Below are 21,795 nucleotides of genomic sequence, written 5' to 3'. Positions count from 1 at the left end.
CCCCACATCCTTGGGGGGTCGTGTTTGGTGTCATTCGATAGATTTTTCAAACGTACTGAATAAGTGTATTTTTCAGTTTTTTGATCTGATGTTAATTTCGCGAAATATCGCCGGATTCGTATTTAAAATTTTAAATTTACCCCCCACCCCTCTCCGTGGGCAGTTGTGTTTGGTATCATTCGATAGATTTTTGACAAATATTGAGCACGTATTTTTTAGTTTTTAGATCTATCGTTCATTTCGCGAAATATTCGCTTTTTTCTTGTGAAACTTTGTGACTCAGCCATTACCTTACACCCCGCCAAAATCGTCAGATTTTTGAAATATACACTGTTTTATAGAATAGAATAGAAATATGCTTTATTGTCACTGAAAATTTTTACAATTTTATGGACAAAGCTTACATACAGTCAAAAGAAAACATAATATCAATAACAAATAACAACTACAATTTACTAAAATTAGACAAATCGTCAATATATGTACAGTAATACATATATTGACGAAGTCGAAGAGCATACAGTTTTGCATGTACTTAACTTACCTTATCTTAATCTGACGATTTAGAGTTTTTCTAAGGATAGATTTTTTTCGCCCCCCCTTAACCTTCCGATGACCAATCTTTTTTTGTTACGCGGATGACCAACGGGGTTAAAAAATGACCCCAATTGAAAAATGACAATTGACAAAAAAATTAAGTTGTTTTAAGAAATAAAATAACGTATTCGTAATTTTAAGATTAGTATAGTATCAATAAATAATAAATAAACATTAGTAAAACATATTTTAATCACAACTGAACCAAAACAGGAATCATCATTCTGAACATATAACTAAAGAAATCTTAAAATATACACTAATTTACGTCGTCACAGGTTTAACAAACAATTTTTTTTTTCAATATTGAAATGTTTCTTACAAACAGTTCCACATAATAGACGGTATTTATTTAATATCAAATTGGAACATGGAAGACCAAGAGAGTTCGTCTTTGAGCCCAAATTCAGAAAAAAAATTTTTTTTCGTAAAATATAGAGAATTTTTTTTATTACAAAATATGAGGATATCTAGAATGATATTCAAGTTAAATAAAAAATAATGAATTAAAAATTGAAAATATTTCTGAATTTATTAAATAAAAACATACATTGGGGTCAAAATTTACCCCCCTTGGTCATCCGAAGGGTAACGAACTTCCCTGTGTTTAAAGCCAATATATGGTAGAGGTACATCTACTACAGGGTTCTCCCCATATGATAATCTGACGCGCTCGAGTTACTGCAAAAATCCCCGCTTGGGCTCCCCTACCAAAATTAATTTTTGCGTCCCAGAAAAATCCTATTTTTCCAAAAATCTTTTTTAGTGGATTTATTCGGTTTTGCTTTAAACCTCCTCAATTGTTCTCCTTCACTTTTTTGAAATCAAAATATGATCTATTTGATTACCCTCAGTTGATCCTAGTATTAGCCATATTGTTACCTTAAGTTCTTTTTTGTGTTTGAAGTGTGTGCTCATTATGAATGTGTCTGTTGCTGCTGCTAGCTGAGTTAATAGATAATCATAATACTAATTTCTTATATGTAACAAGTTGAATAAAAAGTATTAAAAACATCTAATAAATGTACACTTTGTTTTATGTACGTAGCATTGTTTGTATAACAATTTGTTAAAATGTTCCACGTTCTATATAAAAATCGGTTAAATTTTGTTTGGTTTGTGCTTTCTCATAAACTCTTTAAATCATTGAGGAAGAAAAACGTTCAGGAAAAGAAATCCCTATCGAAACTTCAATATTGCTTTAAATATATTAGAAAAAACATATAATACTAATTTCTTATATGTAACAAGTTGCGTAAGAAGTATTAAAAGCAATTAAGGTACTAAGGCGTGTCACTATTTCAATCGTAAAAGGAGAATTGACCGGTCGAGCTAAGAATGATTCGTCTTGTAGTCGATCTTGGTTGTATATTAACATACCCCTGGTATACCTACATACTTACATAACATTTATTCAAGTGCCTTGCTTTCTTTGAAGATATTGAATTTTCAAGTAATATTTGTGCATTGTGCAGGTAAAGTAAATGTTGAAAAAAATATTTACAAACTGGTTAGTGTTATGAAAGATACAAAAATTAATATTCTGTAATTTTTTTTTAACAGGAAGACTGCGAAACCACCATAATTATTGGGTAGACAGCTCAATAAGACAATGTGTACTCTTTTCTACGGCATCATATATTTCGTCAACAGTCACTAACATCGTCAGGAATGCTAAAAAATATATTAAAGATACAATGATTAGGTATTGAAAACAACTTACTAGTTTGAGAATGTCGTCATATGCAGGGTGATTGATTAGTGTGGTAAAACTCCGTAGATCCGTTATACTAATAGATAGCGATAAAAGTTAAAAACAAAAATTGTAGCCAACTTTGAGCTTCACATTACAAAATTAGTTAGAATGTTACAGAGTGTTCGATAACATAATCGCAGACCAAACTTATGTTTTCTTAAATGGAACATCTTCTATTTTATTTTATATTCGAAATCCTGTTAACGTCTTCCTAGGATATCTACAAAGTTATAACCAATTTATATGAAAATCGTAAGAAGTTAAACTCCCTGTATAAATAAAAATAAGTACAATGGCAATGGTTTATTGATGCCATATTTCTTATTTATTCTCAAATTTTTTAAAATGATTGATATTGCTAATTTTCTTTATATCTAATACTGGGTGAGTTTAAACGCAAGTAGGTACAATATTTTCTCAGTAATTTTAAAAGGAACACCATGTATTTTATATTACTATCGAAAAGTACCATTACCGTACTTTAATTTGTATACAGCATTTCCTATGTTTAAATTTATTAATTTTCGAGATATTTTCATTTTTCAATGGACCAGCAGCGTGGCCAGCCAAATCACCAGAATTTAATAAACTGGACTGATTTTTTTGGGGTTAATTTAAGAATGAAGGTTATAAAATGGCTCCAATAACAAGAGATGATATGAAAAATAGAATACAAAGTGTATTTCGGAGTGTTAATTTACGAATGCTTCGTAGTGTAAGTAACTCATTGAATGACCGTTTTTAGAAATGAATAAATGTGTTCGGAGGTCATTTTGAACAACTTATGTAATTAAATATTTAAAATATTTTACTAAATTAGCTTTAAATTTTTTCAAAAATGTATTTTTTTTCATGTTTTTTTTTTGTAAAATTGTTTATTGATAAATTATTTTTCGTTCTTTATTTGTTACATTTGCATACAAAAGTAGTTTTTAATTGTTTCAAAAATGTTGTTTGTTGTGGTTGTGTTTTTTTTTGTAAAATTTATTACTAATAAATTATTTTTCTTTCTTTATTTGCTATATCGTTTACATGTATTACCAGATCGATAATCAGTAATCGTAAATTGTCAGTTTTAGACAATTCAGTCATGGCTTACTTAAAATTTGGAAAGATATAGACCCGTAAAATAATTTGCTCTGAAAAATGAAAATATCTCGAAAACTAATAAATTTAGACATAGAAAATTTTATATAAAAATTAAAATACGGTACTGGTACTTTTCGACAGTGATATAAAATACAGGGTGTTCCGTTTAAAATTACTGAGAAAATAATGTACTTTCGTTTTGATTTACCCTGTATTCAATGTAAAAAAAATTAGCAATATCAATTATTTATGAAAATTTTGACAATAAATAAAAAATATGACATCAATATTCCATTGCTTTTGTGCTTATTTTTATTTATACAGTGAGTTGAACTTGTTACGATTTTCATATAAAATTGGTTATCACTTTGTAAATACCATGTATAACAATGGTATACATTACAACAAACCTTTATATTTTTGTAATGGAGAAGTTAAGAAGATTTAAAAAAACATAAGTTTGGTCTGCCAATATGTTATCGAACACCCTGTAACATTCTAATTAATTTTGAAATGTGAAGCTTAAAGTGAGCTAGTATTTAGACTAAAATCATTATTAATATTAAAGTTTTTGTCAGTTTCAAGAAGGAATAAACAGATATTTGTTAGTTGTTTAATATCTATTCTTTTATTAATTGTCTGATCATTCTGATAAATAAATTTCTTTTCAAGAAATGTTTTGTTTGTGATAAGCTTTTTATTTGCTATAGTATTTACTGATTCAAATTCCATAATATGGCTTTCATTCACAACATGTGTAGCTAAAGAGCATCTATCTGGATATAGTCTACAATCACTTTCGTGAGAGGTAATACGATCTTTAACTCGTCTAGTGGTCTAGCCAATGCATTCTTTGTCACAATCAATATATATACTGTACACTACATTAGACAGCAGCTCTTTTTGTGATCTATCTTTCATCCTTGAAAATAGTTTATTGGTACGTATTTCGTCTTCCTCGTATTACGAGAGATGTCGCTGTTTTGCGTCTCAAAATATGGAAACATTGCATCGCGATGTTTTCCCTTAAATAGGCAGGATTGTTGATATTTGTTTCAGAGTTGTGACTGCATAGCTTCACTGAGGATGCATAGATGCTGAAATAGCTATATGGAGATGGTGGTCCAACTCTGAATCAAATAAAAACAAAAACTGCCTTTATCTTTTTCATCTTTACTCAGATTTGAGTACCTGAAACTGTCTTTCGGTCCTTTTCCTAGACGAAAAGAACGTAAATACGTGGCCAAAATGTCCTTTTTTGCTTTCTTCTATACTCGTCGTCTCTTGTGCTTATATATTGTAAAAGCAGAAGATACAGGATGCAGCCAGAAAGCAGTTTCTTAACGAAAAGTCTTGGATTTAAAATATTGTTTATTATTTTTATTTCAATTATTCTAATTGTATAAAAGTAGTAAACTTTGTATTTAGGGCTTTTCGTCTTCTTCCTATTACGAGAGATGTCGCTGTTTTGCGTCTCAAAAGGTGGAAACATTGCATCGCGATGCTTTCCCTTAAATAGGCAGGATTATTGATATTTGTTTCAGAATTGTGACTGCATAGCTTCACTGAGGATGCATAGATGCTGAAATAGCTAATATGGAGATGGTGGTCCAACTCTGAATCAAATAAAAACAAAAACTGCCTTTGTCTTAGTTTATTAATAGTTAACATTGGTTTACTAGCTATTTTGATGTTCAACTGTCGTGGCGAGGTTTGGCGTAATCTCTCTAATGAATGGTAAAGAGGTGAATGAATTTACTTCTGGAATGTTATCATTATCATTGTTAGCTGCATTATTATTATGACTTGAATTATTAACAATAGTTGGTGTGACAGACGGAGTCTTAAATAATGGATGCTTTAACATTGCAGGAGGATAAGAATTATTGTCTAATAACAGGTTATACCTATAGGTTTTTTAGACTAGTTTGGTAGAATGACTCATTAGCGATTCGTTCAATTCTAGTTCGCATTTGTTTAAACAAATTAATTTTTATTGAGTGTTTATGGTAAGACCAATAATTAAGGTATCTACCTTAACTGATTGGTTTCATGTACCAATAACAAGTCATATACACTATTAGCAGGTATAGCTAAAATTAGGTTTTTTTGTTTTTGTTTTTTTGATCATTATGGCACAAAATATATTTTTCTTTATAAACAATACTTTTTCTCATGTAAATAATTACATTTAAATTTTTTTTATTAGTAATTTTATTTTTCAATGGATTAGATTCCAGTTATAAATCTCAATTGACTTACTGAGAAGGAACTCCAAGGTCTCCAAGCATTTTCTGATGCCGAATAACGTTTATAACAAATAACTAAGAGCATTTTTTCGAAAAAAATAAATAAAAATCGCTGTTTTTAAGTGTATTCTCTTGTGACGTATAAAGTACGCCACGCGTGTACTTATGTTATAACTTGATGCGAAGTAGTTAAAGGTTAAAATGAGGGAAAATATATGTGGACATCTGGTATATTAACACCAGCTCCGATATTAAACACCAGATTTGATTACAGCTATAAAATAGTTAATAAATAACTTTTCCTTGTTTTTTCCTAATTTGCCCAGAGTAGTTATAATATTATATAGTCTAAGAGCTAGTGAACCCTCCGACTAACGGTCGTCCTGTAAGGCTAGAAATTTTTCTAGTGATAATTCATAGCACACCAAGGCTAAAAACCATGACCTGGCAGGCCTCAGTGGTGCACGTGTATCTACCAGGTGAATCGAAAAGTGCAAATTTAGGGGGTAAAATAAACTTTCTCCTGTAAGGTTTAAATTTAAGTATGTGTTTGAGTAAGTCATTTAGAAGAAATGTGTACAATGACAGGCGATTCTGAAGAGCATAAGACCTTGCCAGGCGAGGGGAAAGATTAGGGGTTTTTCCTAAAATTATTCTTTTTACATCGAACAAATTTTTTTTAGGTTTTTTGAATAATTCCAAACAGAAAACGTCTTTAGTGATTTTTCTCTTAAGTTAATAGTTTTTGTTATACAAGCGATTGAAAATTTTGAAAATTGCGAAATCGGCTATTTTTAACCCTAAATCGGACATTTATCTAAAAATCTCAATATTACCAAGATACGTAGATATTCTTTAAACATTGATTGATGAAATGCCGCAGATTTTTTTGCAATAAAATATCGAAAACCCCTTTGTTTTTTTAATTGCTAATCAAGCGGGTGCGACACTGTAGTATATGTGAGGACGTTTGAGTTTGCATAAATTCATTATCTCGAGAATGGACAAATTACAAGAGAAATCCTCAGACAGGTGGATTTTTATTTTTAAATTAGGACTTTTTGGCATATATATAATACTAGTGACGTCATCCATCTGAGCGTGATGACGTAATCGATGATTTTTTTAAATGAGAGTAGGGGTTGTGTGATAGCTCATTTAAAAGGTTATTGAATTCTCTATTCACTAATATAAACATTAACATAATTATTTGTACAGGGTGTACAAAAAAAAAATTTTTATTAAATTAACTTTGATTAAATTTGACAAATAGAAGAAACAAATTTTTTGTACACCCTGTATAAATAATTATGTTAATGTTTATATTAATGAATAGAGAATTAAATAACCTTTCAAATGAGCTATCACACAACCCCTACTCTTATTTAAAAAAATCATCTATTACGTCATCACGCCCAGATGGATGACGTCACTAGTATTATATATATATGAAAAAAAATCCTAATTCAAAAATAAAAATCGAAATGTCAGAGGATTTCTCTTGAAATTTGCCCATTCTCGAGATAATGAATTTATGCAAACACAAACGTCCTCACTTATACTACAGTGTCGCATCCGCTTGATTAGCAATTAAAAAAACAAAGGGGTTTTCGATATTTTATTGCAAAAAACTCTTCGGGATTTCATCAATCAATGTTTAAAGAATATCTACGTACCTTGGCAACATTGAATTTTTTAGATAAATGTCCGATTTAAAGTTAAAAATTGCCGATTTCGCAATTTTCAAAATTTTCAATCGCTTATATAACAAAAACTATTAACTTAAGAGAAAAATCTCTAAAGATGTTTTCTGTTTATAATGATTCAAAAAACCTAAAAAAATTTGTTCGATGCAAAAAGAATAATTTTAGGAAAAACCCCTAATCTTTCCCCTCGCCTGGCAAGGTTTTATGCTCTTCAGAATCGCCTGTCATTGTACACATTTCTTCTAAATGACTTACTCAAACACATACTTAAATTTAAACCTTACAGGAGAAAGTTTATTTTACCACCTAAATTTGCACTTTTCGATTCACCTGGTAGATACACGTGCACCGCTGAGGCCTGCCAGGTCATGGTTTTTAGCCTTGGTGTGCTATGAATTATCACTAGAAAAATTTCTAGCCTTACAGGACGACCGGTAGTCGGAGGGTTCACTAGCTCTTAGACTAATAGAGTACCTACACATTTTCGTAAATATAAAGGAAAGTTCCCTTTTTTACTTTATCGTACTATATACGTAGTATAGTATAATAGATAAAGTTATAGGATCGTGCAAAAAAAATTTTTTCAGATTTCACTTTTTTTCGACGTTTTGAGTCCCCCTGAGTCTAAAAAGCAAATAAAAAAAACATGTCGGAAATATGTACGTACGTACGTATGTCGCCACCGCCCAGCAAAAACTACTGGACCGATTTTGATGAAATTCGGTATGAGTAACTTTAAGAGAATTTTGTCGAGAAACTAAGCTTTAAAAAAAAACCTCTCAAAGGGGGGCCGAAATAGGGGGGTTATTTAGGGCCCATTTTTGCAAACTTTGACCGAAATGAATGAAATTCAACTGAAAGTAAGCTCATCGATAGGTAAATAAAAATACGGAATTTGACATTTCCAAAATCAAAATGGCGGCCAACATGGCCGACCGCCCACCCGATACATTTCCCTATCTATCTAAAAACTTGTTTAAGATAAGTTTAATTTGAAAAAGTCGTTATATAGCCTAAAGATGGGGCTATAAGAAGGATGTTATCGTTTTTCAGAAAAAGTTACGGGTTGCCTATATTTAAGGGGTCAAATTTTGACATAAATTTGAACTAGATTTTCTCAAAAATGGCTCCAAGGATTTTTTTTATTTTTTGATATATTTTGATATCCTATCAGTAAATTGAATGACATTAGTCATATATCTTAACTCCCCATAGAAGGGGAGTTATGAATTTTTATAAAAAAATATTCGAGTGCCCGTAACTTCCTTCTTAATAGAAACTAAAATTTGAAATTTTGCAAACGTATATGGTACTTTATTATCTATTACCACAATAAATTTTACCAAAAATATGGCTTCCGGTTGAACCGGAAATGAATAAAAAATCTTAATTTTTTTAGATACGCCCTATATATTTTAACATATTTTGAAAGAATGCAAAATTACCTTTCCAATAACATAAAATTCATTGCTGTAGCTCAAAAACTCGAAAAGTTACGGTAAATAGAAATTTTGCTATAATCTTATGTGTGTCCTCTCTCACGCGTTCATAGCAGAGCATTATTGTAGGGCAGTCAATGAGGGTATTTGGCTCCGAATTCCATCCTACTACATTGATGTACTTGATATTTTCACAGTAAGTAGGGAATAGCTCAAGAAACAAAATCTACCCTATATACTATGGAGCATTTATCTTGGGGCGGTTCCCACGTCTTCAAGGGGGTGGAAAATTTGTTGGTCAAAATAAGCAGGGAAGTGGCTAAAGAACCTATTTCTAAGCAAAAACTGGTCTATACTTTTTTTGAGAACTCAATACTTTTTGAGTTATGCGTAGTTGAAAATTGGCCATTTTCATTGAAAAATGACACCTTTTCGGACGGATTTTTTGCGAATACCTTAAAAACTATGCATCGAACTAAAAACACTATATAAAACATTTTTTAGATTATAAATAATAAAGAGATTCTAAATGTTCTATTTATAATACAAAAAGAGATATGGTAGGTGAAAATAGTTTGTTTTTTGGTGCATGCTCAAATTGGTGTATTCAACTTGAAATAACAGAGGAACGGTAGGTTTTAGGTGTATAATGCTACCAACACCTTTTGTAGTGTTTGAAAAGGCCTTTAAAACGAGCACCGTTAAATGTCGGTTACTTACAAACTAAGCGAGATATGGTGCAAAAAAATATAGGTATGACTAATGTACTTTAAGGAAAAATGAAAAGTATATACATTTAACTCCCCATCCACCATAATCTAAATGCATTGTTTTTCTTCTACAATACCTTTTAATATATATAGTGTTATTTCTACTTTCAAAAAGTTGAACGGGTTTAAAATGAATGGTTTTTGTAAAAAATGTGATCAAATTATAGAATGAATTTTTAAATTCTCTTAAAAATCTTCCTTTTTCTCCATGTAATTCGAAAATAAAAATATTTCTCCCCTGAGATGTGGTGGGAACTTCCCCCATGATAAAAGCGCCATAGTATATAGCATAGACTTTCAATTAGGAGATTGGGCTACTCCCAAAATTTCATTAAAATCCATGCAGTAGAATAGAATTTGGAGATAATATCTTGTTCTTAATCTCGCGCATTGACTGGCGTAATCGAAATAGAATGAATAAACTATTAATTTCTCAGAAAAATGAACTAATTTGAAATGAAAGTATGACTATTATAATATGACTATATAATATTCTATTGATTTATGCAATAATCTACACATCTATAGTGTGTCCCCGAAATATGGCATCGAACATTTTCTCAAATGCAGGAATTAATGATGTGTAGAACCATAAAATACTTTTAAGTACAGTAGGTGTTTCTAAAATATCAAAATAACGAGTAACTTTTTTATTTTTATAGAATGCCAGTATCTAGTACGATAACGATAATAGATCGGTACGATAAAGTTCTCGGGCGGCCCTTCCGTCCAGCGTTTTTGGTAATTTTACTATTATTCATTCGTTCAATTCGATAGGTATATTTTCATCCATCCATATTTTTTTTTTCAATAATAGGTCAAACATATGGGTCTCGGTGAATTCGTAACTATTTTAATCCCCCATCCTAATTACAGGCCAACTTGTAACTCTGGCGCGCAGGTAATTCTTCGATAACCCACTAACTACCGGTGAATTAGTAACTTTCATTTTTAAGTAATGTTGATAATTTAATACCGGTATTCCAGGTATGTATTGGTAAAAATTACTCTCTTTGAAGGTGGTGTAATCACCATTTATGTGTTGTCTCTTGGAAGAGTTACTAGAGAAAATCCAAATAAATTTTGTGAAAATGACTGAAATTCTTGTAACAGATAACAGATTTCGTAATGAGTGCACGTGGGTGTAAGATATTGGTGGTAAATAATTTTAAATTTCAATTAAAGAAAGTGCTAAAAAGTGGAAAACGTTTATGGTACTATTCTGCATCTGGTTGCAAGGCAACCTGTTATTCCGACGGAATCATACGGCCTGCTATCATACGGTTCTATTCTCATTTAAAAAAATCATCGATTGCGTCATCACGCCCAGTGATGGTATACATGTCATACTATCACTAGTACGATATGTATACCAAAAAAATTAGAATTTATAAATAAAAATCGACCTATTTCGGGATTTATCTGCAGAGACGCCCATTCTCGAGAAAATGAATTTATTCCAACTCAAACGTCCTCGCTGTATTTGTTTATAAGCCAAATAATTGTTTATAACTTTAAAACAGTGCTGAGGCCGCTTAGATAATCCGATTTTAATTCTGTAAAATGTATTAGATAGATAGAGAGCCTCTTTATATATGAAAAAATTAGCAAACTTCTAAATGGTCTACTTTCTGTTCAGAAAGTTTTTAAAAACTTTGAACTTCTTTAAAAAAATTTAGATTGCAAAATTATTATGCAAAATCTATCAGGTCGATTTTAATAAAATTTGGTGGACGATTTAAGTATGTTATAAGGATTTTCTGTGCGAATTACGAAGGTTCTAAGTGCAACTAAAGTTGTTGAAAAACACTGAATAAAAAGGCTTATTTTGCCACCTTATTTTGTATTTATTGCTATTTTGCAGAAAGGGTAATAATTTAATACATTTTTAACTAGTCGTATATTATAAAAAATTCAATTATCTTTATTTTAATTCTGTACGAGTTTGCTCCAAAATGAATCGTTTTAAAGTTATAAGCCAAAAATATAGAAAAAAATTAATGTTTTTCGAAATTTTTAAATATTTTAATTTTTTTATTAATGTTCCGGGAATATTTGAGAAGGAGCATGTCAATTATTATTATTGAAGTTGTCACCTAACTTTATCTGCAAAAAGCCGAATTCCACCTCGCACATCCACAAATAGACGTTTTTTTGCAGTTCCGCCCTGGTATATACATATAGTATTATTTCAATCAAAAGAGATTTCAATTTTTGTTATTTTTTATAGGTACATATAAGACACAACATGTTTTTAAGCAAACCAAGAACCATTCGCTTACATAATAATATGCTATATGCCCCGTGTTGGCTTAATCCGTTACTGTTCAAATTTATTTCTTACCTTTTAACCTAACAACCAACTATGGTATTAGAATTAACTGGTCACCTGTATAAAGTTGCAATTTGTCCAGGTAGTAGAAAAGTTACGAATTGGCCGGTGTACATTTTGATTTAAAAAAGTTTGTCATTAAGAGTTACGAGTTGGCGCGTGTCCAAACATATCCACTGGCAGGGTTAAGTGCACCTTCATTAGTATTCCACCGACTCCCGAGGTTTTGTCGTTTTTTAAATAATTTTATTGCATGCCTTATTTCGTCTCTAGTATGTTTAACATTTATGTTCAACGTTTATGCTCAACACTTCGTTTGTCTCTGTTTCTTCTACAGATATATTCAATTCCATGTCCTAATCGTACAATTATTGTGCAAAAATTTGAATCAATTTTTCTGCTACTTCTTGAAAGTATATTATATCCTCCTTTTCCTTTTATTTTTGTTTTTTGTTTTTTGGACATTCTTTTAGTCTTTTTGTTATTGCGTGTAGCGTGTTTGTGTCATGTATTTGGGCTGCTGCTTCTGCAATTTGCTCTTTGTGCAACCTTTTGTCCAATCTAGCTGGTATTAATAATATTCACGTAAAAAACATTGAACATTAATTCTATACAGGGTGGGGCAGATAAAGGGCCTATTAAAAATATCTCGAGAGCTAAAGGTAAGAGAATCGTGAAAATTGAAATACAGGGTTTTGAGGTATGAACTATTTAATGAAAATATTTTGGTCTCTTTGCTACTTCCAGTTATACTGGAAGTTGATTGTAACAGTTTTTTTAAATGGAACACCCTGTATATTTTTACATTTTTGGATTCTGCTCGATGTCGTCTTTCCTAAAATATGAGATTTTGTAATATTATACAGGGTAGATTAAAAGATAATTGCGGTTTTTTATAAATTTTGTAGCCAACTTCACACCCTGTAGAATTGTACTGATTTGATATCAAAAACTGCATTTTTGTTTAAGTAATTTTTAATATAGCCTATTATTATTATTAAAAATTTTTAATATAGCGAAATATATAATTTTAGTATACAGGGTTGGTCGAAACTCTGAATGAGTATTTTCTGAGTTTTCTTAAATGGAACACCCTGTATTTTCGTCTTGTAATGAAATGATATTTTATAGTACTTTTTTATGTCTTAAGCATTCCCTATACCTAACTGCTTTAATTTGTAAGTTATTCGTAGTTCTTTAAGCCAAACATTAATTCCAACAAAAATTACCTTAAATTTTATTACGTTTGCCGTGAAAATATTCAATCATAAATAATTTTTCGAAAATAAATACATGGTAATCTAAAATGATCCTTAATTTATTAATATTGGATGAGATACCAAAATGCCTACGTTGTTAAGATTGTTGGTGCATAAAATATTAATAAAATTAAACCATATTAATAGGCCCTTTATGTGCGTCACCCTATATACATTCAGTATATAGGGTGACGCCTATATTCACCCTATATATACACTATAAACTGGCTTATACAGTCTGTTCCAACCAAAATTTGACCCCCCCCCCCCCCCCGAAACTCAGAAATCAAGAGCTTCTTCAAAAATTTAAAAAACACATCCATTTTTAATGGGAGGGGGACGAATTTTCATGCAAAATTCATGCCCTCAAATGTAACCCCCTACTGCCCCGCATCGACCCCCACTTTTTTTTTAAATAGCAAGTCTGGTCGAGTGACACATCATTAAATGAAAGGTAATTTTTTTCTCTAAACGAGGTTCTATTTTTTATTTACGTAATAAGTTTGAAGATAATTTTGAACTTAACAAATTTATTATAAATTAGTTAAATCCAAAAGTATCTTTAAAGTTATTCTGCAAATTTAAAAAAAAAAGAGAAGGTCCTGTAGAGAAAAAAATACCTTTCAAATGATGTGCCACTTGACTACACTTGATATTAAAAAAAACTGGTGGTTGATGCGGGGTAAAGAAAGGGGAACGAATTTTGCAATTAAAATTCGTATATACATATATATTTTTTAATACCAATATATATATATATATATATATATATATATATATATATATATATATATATTTATACCCTTTCAATAAAAATTGACATGTCTTTTTTAATTCTGAAGAAACTCTTGGTTTCTGAGTTTCTGGGGGAGGGGTCATATTTTCGTTGGAACACTCTGTATTTAAGCGTAGATAAGATCTATACAATTTCTACCATTTTATTTTATTAATTATTTCACACAAACTTGCAAACCACAGAATGGGTAGCAGGTGAACTAATTTCTTTTTGTTACAAATTATTACATACTCGCAGCAGCGTACCCACAAGCTTTATTTATAATACTTTCTCTTTTCAATTTGTAACAGATTGATGATATAAGTAACTGGAAATTCAAGAAAATTTCAAAGTAATCGAGAGCATAAATATGTATCGGCTATTAAAGAAAGTGAATTATGTGAATGTAAGGTTGTGTATTTACTTCTACTGCATAAGTTCATTTAAAATATGTTACTGGTCAACCTCGAAATACGACAATTTTTACCCGGATAGCCTGAGTACCTGTTATCCAAATTTTTGTATTTCTCTCGATGTTTTCTTTCTTAAACTATAAGTTATTTGATGTTATACCAAGTATTTTAAAAGACAATTACGTTTTTTATTAATTTCGTAGAATTGTAGCGATTTTTATTATAGGGCAAGGCTTTAATAAACTAGGTGTTCGAGATCTGCCTTTTACTTCTCAAAATTTTTAATATAGTCTACTATTGTTAAAAATTATTAACATAGCGAAATGTTTAATTTTAGTAGGTATACAGGGTTGGTCGAAACTCTTAATGAATAGTTTCTATTTTCTTAAATGTAAAACACCCTCTATGTTAGTATTGTAATGAAATGTTATCTTATTAGTTCAGAGAAATAAGATTTTTCTCGTGACACAACCTCCTACAAGCCGAAAACGAATTTTTTGAGTAGTGTGAATCCCTACAATAATAGTCTAGTAAAATAAGATTACACTACATGTAAATCAAAATGTAAATTCGTACAGGTTGGAACAAATTTTATATCAAAGTTTAGGTGAGTACAAAAGATATTTTCAAGAAAGTATCCAAATCATATAAGGGGATCATTGTTTAAATAAATAAAAAGGGGTCATTTTTGCTTAATATTTACTTTTTTAACTACTGAGGTCAGTTACATTTTAATGAAGGTTTTTAGGTTTTTTTACAAATCTGACGGACAAATCTTTCACCTAAGACTTACTAGATTGAATTTGACCCCCAATTTATTTAAATAATTATATGTATATAAAATTTAAAAATTAAATTTGCAAAAAAAGTATTTTTGGCGTTTTAAATAAGCACTATAAATTATTTTATTTAATAGGAAAAGTTGCGTTATATCACTAGTATTAAGAAAAAAAATGGTTAAAAAATATTTAATAATTTATGAGATATTTCATTTGTTTATCAAATGTTACTATATTTTCAATTGCAAAAACGCGGTTGTTACCAAAAGAATATAAAACTGTGTAAAACCTCGTTACTTTTATTTTTACGTATATTTTTTATAAATGTATTGATAAATTCAAATTTCAATTTAACTCCCCTCTAAAATGACATTTGAAAATTGTTCTAATTTGTTTATAATTTGTTTTTTAACAACGTCACGGGGATTAAACATTTTGAAATGCTGTTCCGATAATCCGGTTTCTGGTAATTTTTCACTAATTAACAAATTTTTGTTGTCGTTTTTTCTTCTTCTTTTTTTTTTTTTTTTTCTTATAGTAAAAGATATAGTTTTGCTTATAGAGGGGGTTTCATTACAGCTCTCATGCTACTAGTTTATTTGAGATTTCTTATTTTCAAAGCAATATTATAAACGGGTGCGAGTTTTAGGAATAATTGGATAGGATTAATGTAATACTAATTATAAATATGTTTTTCTATTCTCATAGTATAATATCGACCGTTAAGTACCAATACCTTCTATCTAACGACAAGTAAATTTTACAGGAGAAGCAAAAAACTTATTTAATTTTGCTCTGCCAATCAGAATAATTTAATATATGGACTTTCTACTTTTTTATGTATAAGATTATCGTACCTCACATATTTGATTTTGAAAGAGCTTTTGAAAAAGACAGTTTGTCAGTTAGGAGGTATTGTTTTTCTCTGTTACTTGAAATATATGTGTTTAATGGAAGATAGGAGGTCTTAAATGTAATTAAAAAATGAATTAAACTCAAAAAACTTTATTATTATTATTAATGATATCAACACATTAAGACTTCTGAGATAGTGAGTCATAGAATGTATGACAGTCTTGCGGTAACACAGTTTTCAATTGTTGTAAATGAGAGTACTTCGTAGAACTAATAGGTAGCACTTTGTCATGCAAGGGAGTATAAATCGGTTCAGGAATAATTTTAGGTCTTATGGGCAACTCACTCCACTCATCATCAAAGTTTAGTTTATATTGTATTTTTCCATCTATGGTATACAGTAAAGCCCTCAGATCTGTTACAACAGGATCTCCTACTTTACGACCTGGCCTAATGGAAGTGTATCGCCATGTGTCCTCATTTGCGTAATTTTTAAAAAATTGATAGTCAACCAATTTCACTTCATACGGAAATGGCTTACTTCTTGCTTCCTTAGTAGCAGAAGCATAATCGCTCGGAAGATGAATCTCACGATGCTTCAATTTAGTCTCGATAGCGCTGTGGACCGAGTCACACTCCATTTGAGTGTGACCCGGTTCTAAAAACTTTTGGGTTATAACTATCTGATATTTTACAGAAAAGGCAGATAATGCGTTAGACAAAATGTTATTCCGATTTTGGTATGTGCAGCCATCTGAAAATATTACTATAGGTAACCTGTTGGCGAGACAGTGTTGTGACAAGTAATCTAAAAGGAAGTTAACAAATGTGCTTGCTGTCAAGTCACTGGCAGTTTCGTCAAACCAATAGCATGTTGCATGATGAGTGACCAAATTGTAGACCGTATAGTTGTGACAACTTAACTTCGTTTTGAAGTAGAGGGCACTTGCAGTCAGATAAGGACACACTTTGACAGCTTCAAGATCCATTGTAAGAAGATTAAATTCACCAGCTTGTGCTTTTTCCTTGTCATGTTCTTTCTCGGCTCTTGCTCTTGATTTACGTTGAATATGATCTTTATATTTTTCGTCTGAAATATTTCCTTCTTTATAACTGACACAGATGTCACACATATCCTTTTTTAAGGTATAAATAGAAAGATTTGAATCTTTAAATATCTTGTCAAAAGTATGTCTGCTTGCACTCTCTTCGTTATTATTTGAGCACCATATTTTATAGGAATTATAGAGTTCTGTTTTATTTCGGTAATATGGCTCGATGAATAATTTTCTCGAATTTTTTCTATTATAATGAGAGGGAAGTGTTGGGATATTTTTAAAAAATTCACGTAGCATCTGGATTCTTGTCGCCGTTCCTCTTGGCACAACTCGTTTTCGATTGCTATTGGTGACTTCATTACATGGAAGTGTTTTATGAACTGACTTCTTGACCCAAGATTGTACAGTAAAAGAACCTAGGGAAAATGTATTTAAAAAGGATGTCTTGCAAACTCGCAAATTACCCTCAGCTGTAGGCAAAAAATACTGGAAAGTACCTTCCCGTCTTGTCTCACACCCTACAGTTTTTCTAGCAGTAGTTTGTCGGGAGACTAATCCATTTATATAAATCTTCCTTTGTTCCCAATTTAAGTTTGTCCAAAAATTATTAAATATATCTTGTCGCATCTCCACGGTCAGTTTTTCACAATTCCTGACTTTACTTGTTGTACATTTTTTAGACTTGCATGCTTCACCCAGTTTGCGAGCGCTTCGGGAGTATTGTGTAACATTTTTCCCTCTTTCGGATTTGTATAACCTAAGTAATCTTTGCCAAGCATTCTTAACTCTTTGTTACGATTTTTTTTCCAAGTCTTACTATCTGGTTTAATTTTTCTTTTTCGTTCTTCATTGATTTCTCCGAAATAAACCTGTCTTGGCACCAGCTCAGAATCCGGCACACTATTTTCTTCAGACACCCTATCTTCGCTCTCAGTCTCCGATGAATCAGACTCTGGGTTATAGGAACTTTCACTGGGTGAAAAATCGTGAGCTGAAGATGTACTTGGAGTCGATGCTCTCTCTGTAATTACATTTTCAGTATGAAGTTCCTCGTTTAACTGTTGGAAGTGGGAGTCTTCTAAATTGTTGGAGGAAAACACATTTTGATAGGAACGATTACTTTCTTGATTGTCAGACAAGGCAAGACTACCAACTTGTTGGCTTGTACTAATAGGAGGAGTAATATTTTCATTTGTCTCCGGAATGTAGGAACTTCCATCTGGTAACAGTACACTGTGGATCAATGTCGTAGTTTCATGAATTAAGTTTACACAGTGTTCGTCTTGGCTCAGATTTTTAGATTGTGATCTTGTGGGCTCTAAACCTTCAGAAATAATAACGCTAGTAGTAGACTCACTTGTGCAGCCATAAGGAATGTTTTCATCAAGTTTCAAAGCCAATCCTAATATTTCAGCTGCCCGTGTTTTCCTACGTCGATCTTGATTGATATTCATCTGTAAAAAAATTTGCATTTAGGTACTACTTTGAGATTTTACTTGAAAATTCAATGCTTTAAACATTGCTTGTTACGTAAATATAACTATTAGGGGATCGAAAATAATCTTTATTATAATTTATCATATAAAAGCAAAATGTTTTGTTTCCAATGTTAGTTAAAACGTACTTTAATATTAATAGCTGCATTTTTCTGTTCTTAAACAGCTTTTCATTATGACAAAATATCCGATATGCCCGTTTTTTGCGCCGCCTATGTACTACGAACACCTTAAGTAATTTTAATTATTTTTGTGGAAAGATCTGCTATCTACATTTCAATTTACTAAAACTCCCTTTGGTGGTTGTGTGTACATTTTTAACTATAACTGTATTATAAGCCTTGAATATGTAACTATCATCTTAACTTAAAATTAATTTATAAGAACTTTAACACACAAAAACATGAGTTAAATTGAGGTTAGGTATTTATTTTTTGTACAAAGTCTTACTTAGGCTGTTAATTTTAGTTGTAAAACACTCCTTACCTTTTGATAACACCAGACACACACGTAAATACAATATTGTACGGCAGAAGAACTAAATAAGATACAAAAAACGAATAATACCGGGAAACTGTTGATAGGCGGTACAACTAACAAACAACAACCACAAATGAGTAGATAGAAGGTATTTCTGCTATTCAGTTAGAAGGTATTTCCGGCATAAAAAACGCTGATTAAGGTAGGATATATTTCCATGATGTTATTTTAAATACTTTGAGAATAGATACAGTTAGGATATTTTGTTAGAAGATGCGTAACAAGCTTTGCAGTTAGATGGCGCGATAAACTTATTTTTGAAAAAAATGTAGATAGGAGGTATTGGTACTTAACGGTCGATATATCAATTATGATGTAACTTTCTCTATCATAGTGAACTTCATTATGATACAGATTTTCATTACTATACAGATTTTTAACCAATAGAATCGCGATATGGCATTCGCGATGAAGGTGGCACACGCGCAGTAACCAATGGCGAGTCAAATACATACGCTTTGGCCGCTCTCAATATGTAAACAAACTTTCAAACTGACAAACTACTTAATTTGTTTGCGTTACAAAATTAATAAATTTGAATATATATTTAGTTGTGAATGATCATAGAAAAAATCGTGTATACAACTTGAATTTAATTATCATTATGAAGCTCGTACTCTATAGTATACGAAACTCGCCGCTAGACGGCTCGTTTTGTATTCCTCATACTCGCTTCATAATGACCCTCATTAAATGCTCGTTGCATAATAATATTATGTAATAATATTGTAAAACATTAGTATATTATACTAATGTTTTACAATAAAATTTGCCTCAAGTATTTTAAAAATAATTTGAAAAAAAAAATTGATTAAATTAGATGATATTTATTAACAAAATTTTCTTATTAAAATAATGCATATTCGTAATGTACGCAGAAAGTACATAAACGAGAACCAGAGATACAGGTAACAGCTCCTTCCCTCTTCTCATCTCTCAACCTTAAGTTTCAAGGCCGGCCGATTTTAAGGACCACATCTTGAAGTTTTGTGGACGATCCTTGAAAGGAAATATTTTTTATATTTGGCAAATTTGATTTCTTAATTGTTATAGACAAAGCTCCTGCAAACTAAAAAAATAGGAGGGGCCATCTTTGTCTCTAATTGTCCTAGGACAATTTTTTCTCCTTTTAAATATGTAAAAATATTCAGTATTTCTGAATATTAAAGAATAATTTTTCTGCGGATAATGGTTAAAAAGATATTCTAATTATTTTTAAACAAACAATCGACATGTTGTTGCAAAATAATTTATCAATATTTAAAAGGCAAAGTTTTTCAATCCTAATAGCGCCATTAATAATATTGAAAAATATTAAAAATGATACTAAAAGATTTTTAAATTGAAAACTCATTGGTCCATTTCCCTGGTGACACTTCCAAGGCTTCTACAATTTGCAAGCCAGATGGATGCAGCAGTGAAGACAAAAGGGAAGGAATTCTACACTATGCAATTCACAAACCCCGTCTGCAGCTTGGTAAAGTTCCAACGGAAAATTGACCTAGTTACTCTATAGGAGTAATACTAATATGAAAATTCATTATTATTCAGTTGCAATGCGAAAGCAAAACAATCTTATTTTTCACTCAGAATACGGAGCGCAGTCCAGCACTCTGAATCGACGATTTTCGACTCTTATTGGAGTCTCATCGGAGAGACGTAGGCCTGCTGATCCATACTCTAAGTGACCAACATCGAGAGTTTATCCCCCACACCTCAACTGACGTGAATGGAATGGATTAGGTGACTGGCAATTGAAATGCAAAGTTTTTCAATCCTAATGACATTAATAATATTGAAAAATATTAAAAATGTTACTAAAAGATTCTTAAATTGAAAACTTATTGGTCCATTTCCCTGGTGACACCTCCAAGGCTTCTACAATATGCAAGCCAGATGGATGCTGCAGTGAAGAAAAAAGGGAAGGAATTCTACACTATGCAATTCACAACCTCCGTCTGCAGCTTGGTAAAGTTCCAACGGAAAATGGACCTAGTTACTTTGTAGGAGTAATACTAATATAAAAATAAAAATGTATACCATTTTTATTCAGTTGCAATGCGAAGGCAAAACAATCCTATTTTTCACTAAGAATGGTATACATTTTTATTATTATATTAGTATTACTCCTATAGAGTAACTAGGTCCATTTTCCGTTATAACTTTATCAAGCTGCAGACGGGGGTTGTGAATTGCATAGTGTAGAATTCCTTCCCTTTTTTCTTCACTGCAGCATCCATCTGGCTTGCATATTGTAGAAGCCTTGGAGGTGTCACCAGGGAAATGGACCAATAAGTTTTCAATTTAAAAATCTTTTAGTAACATTTTTAATATTTTTCAATATTATTAATGTCGCTATTAGGATTGAAAAACTTTGCCCTTCAATTGTCAGATGACGCTAGTCACCTACTCCATTCACGTCAGTTGCTGTGTGGGGGATAATCTCTCGATGTTGGTCACTTAGAGTATGGAGCAGCAGGCCTACGTCTCTCCGATGAGACTCCAATAAGAGTCGAAAATCGTCGATTCAGAGTGCTGGACTGCGCTCCGTATTCTCAGTGAAAAATAAGATTGTTTTGCCTTCGCATTGCAACTGAATGAAAATGGTATACATTTTTATTATTATCTTAGTATTACTCTTAGAGTAACTAGGTCCATTTTCCGTTGGAACTTTACGAAGCT

The 21,795-nt window shown here is 31.2% G+C and overlaps 1 protein-coding gene across 6 annotated transcripts in view; it reads right to left on the bottom strand.

The window, feature by feature from the left end:
• LOC114338951 (uncharacterized) overlaps positions 1 to 21,795 on the bottom strand; it is a 296,642-nt gene that overhangs the window by 189,378 nt on the left and 85,469 nt on the right. The window contains exon 1 of one of the 6 annotated variants that reach the window (XM_028289575.1): positions 2,001 to 2,019. The exons of the other annotated variants lie outside the window; for them this stretch is intronic. The gene's annotated coding sequence lies outside the window, so the exon portion shown is untranslated. Of the gene's footprint in view, positions 1 to 2,000; positions 2,020 to 21,795 lie in introns of those variants that run through there. 6 annotated transcript variants of the gene reach the window in all.

This window comes from Diabrotica virgifera, chromosome 5 (assembly GCF_917563875.1).
Source record: "Diabrotica virgifera virgifera chromosome 5, PGI_DIABVI_V3a".
Lineage (NCBI taxonomy): Eukaryota > Metazoa > Arthropoda > Insecta > Coleoptera > Chrysomelidae > Diabrotica > Diabrotica virgifera.
This window is presented reverse-complemented; position numbering and strand designations above follow the sequence as displayed.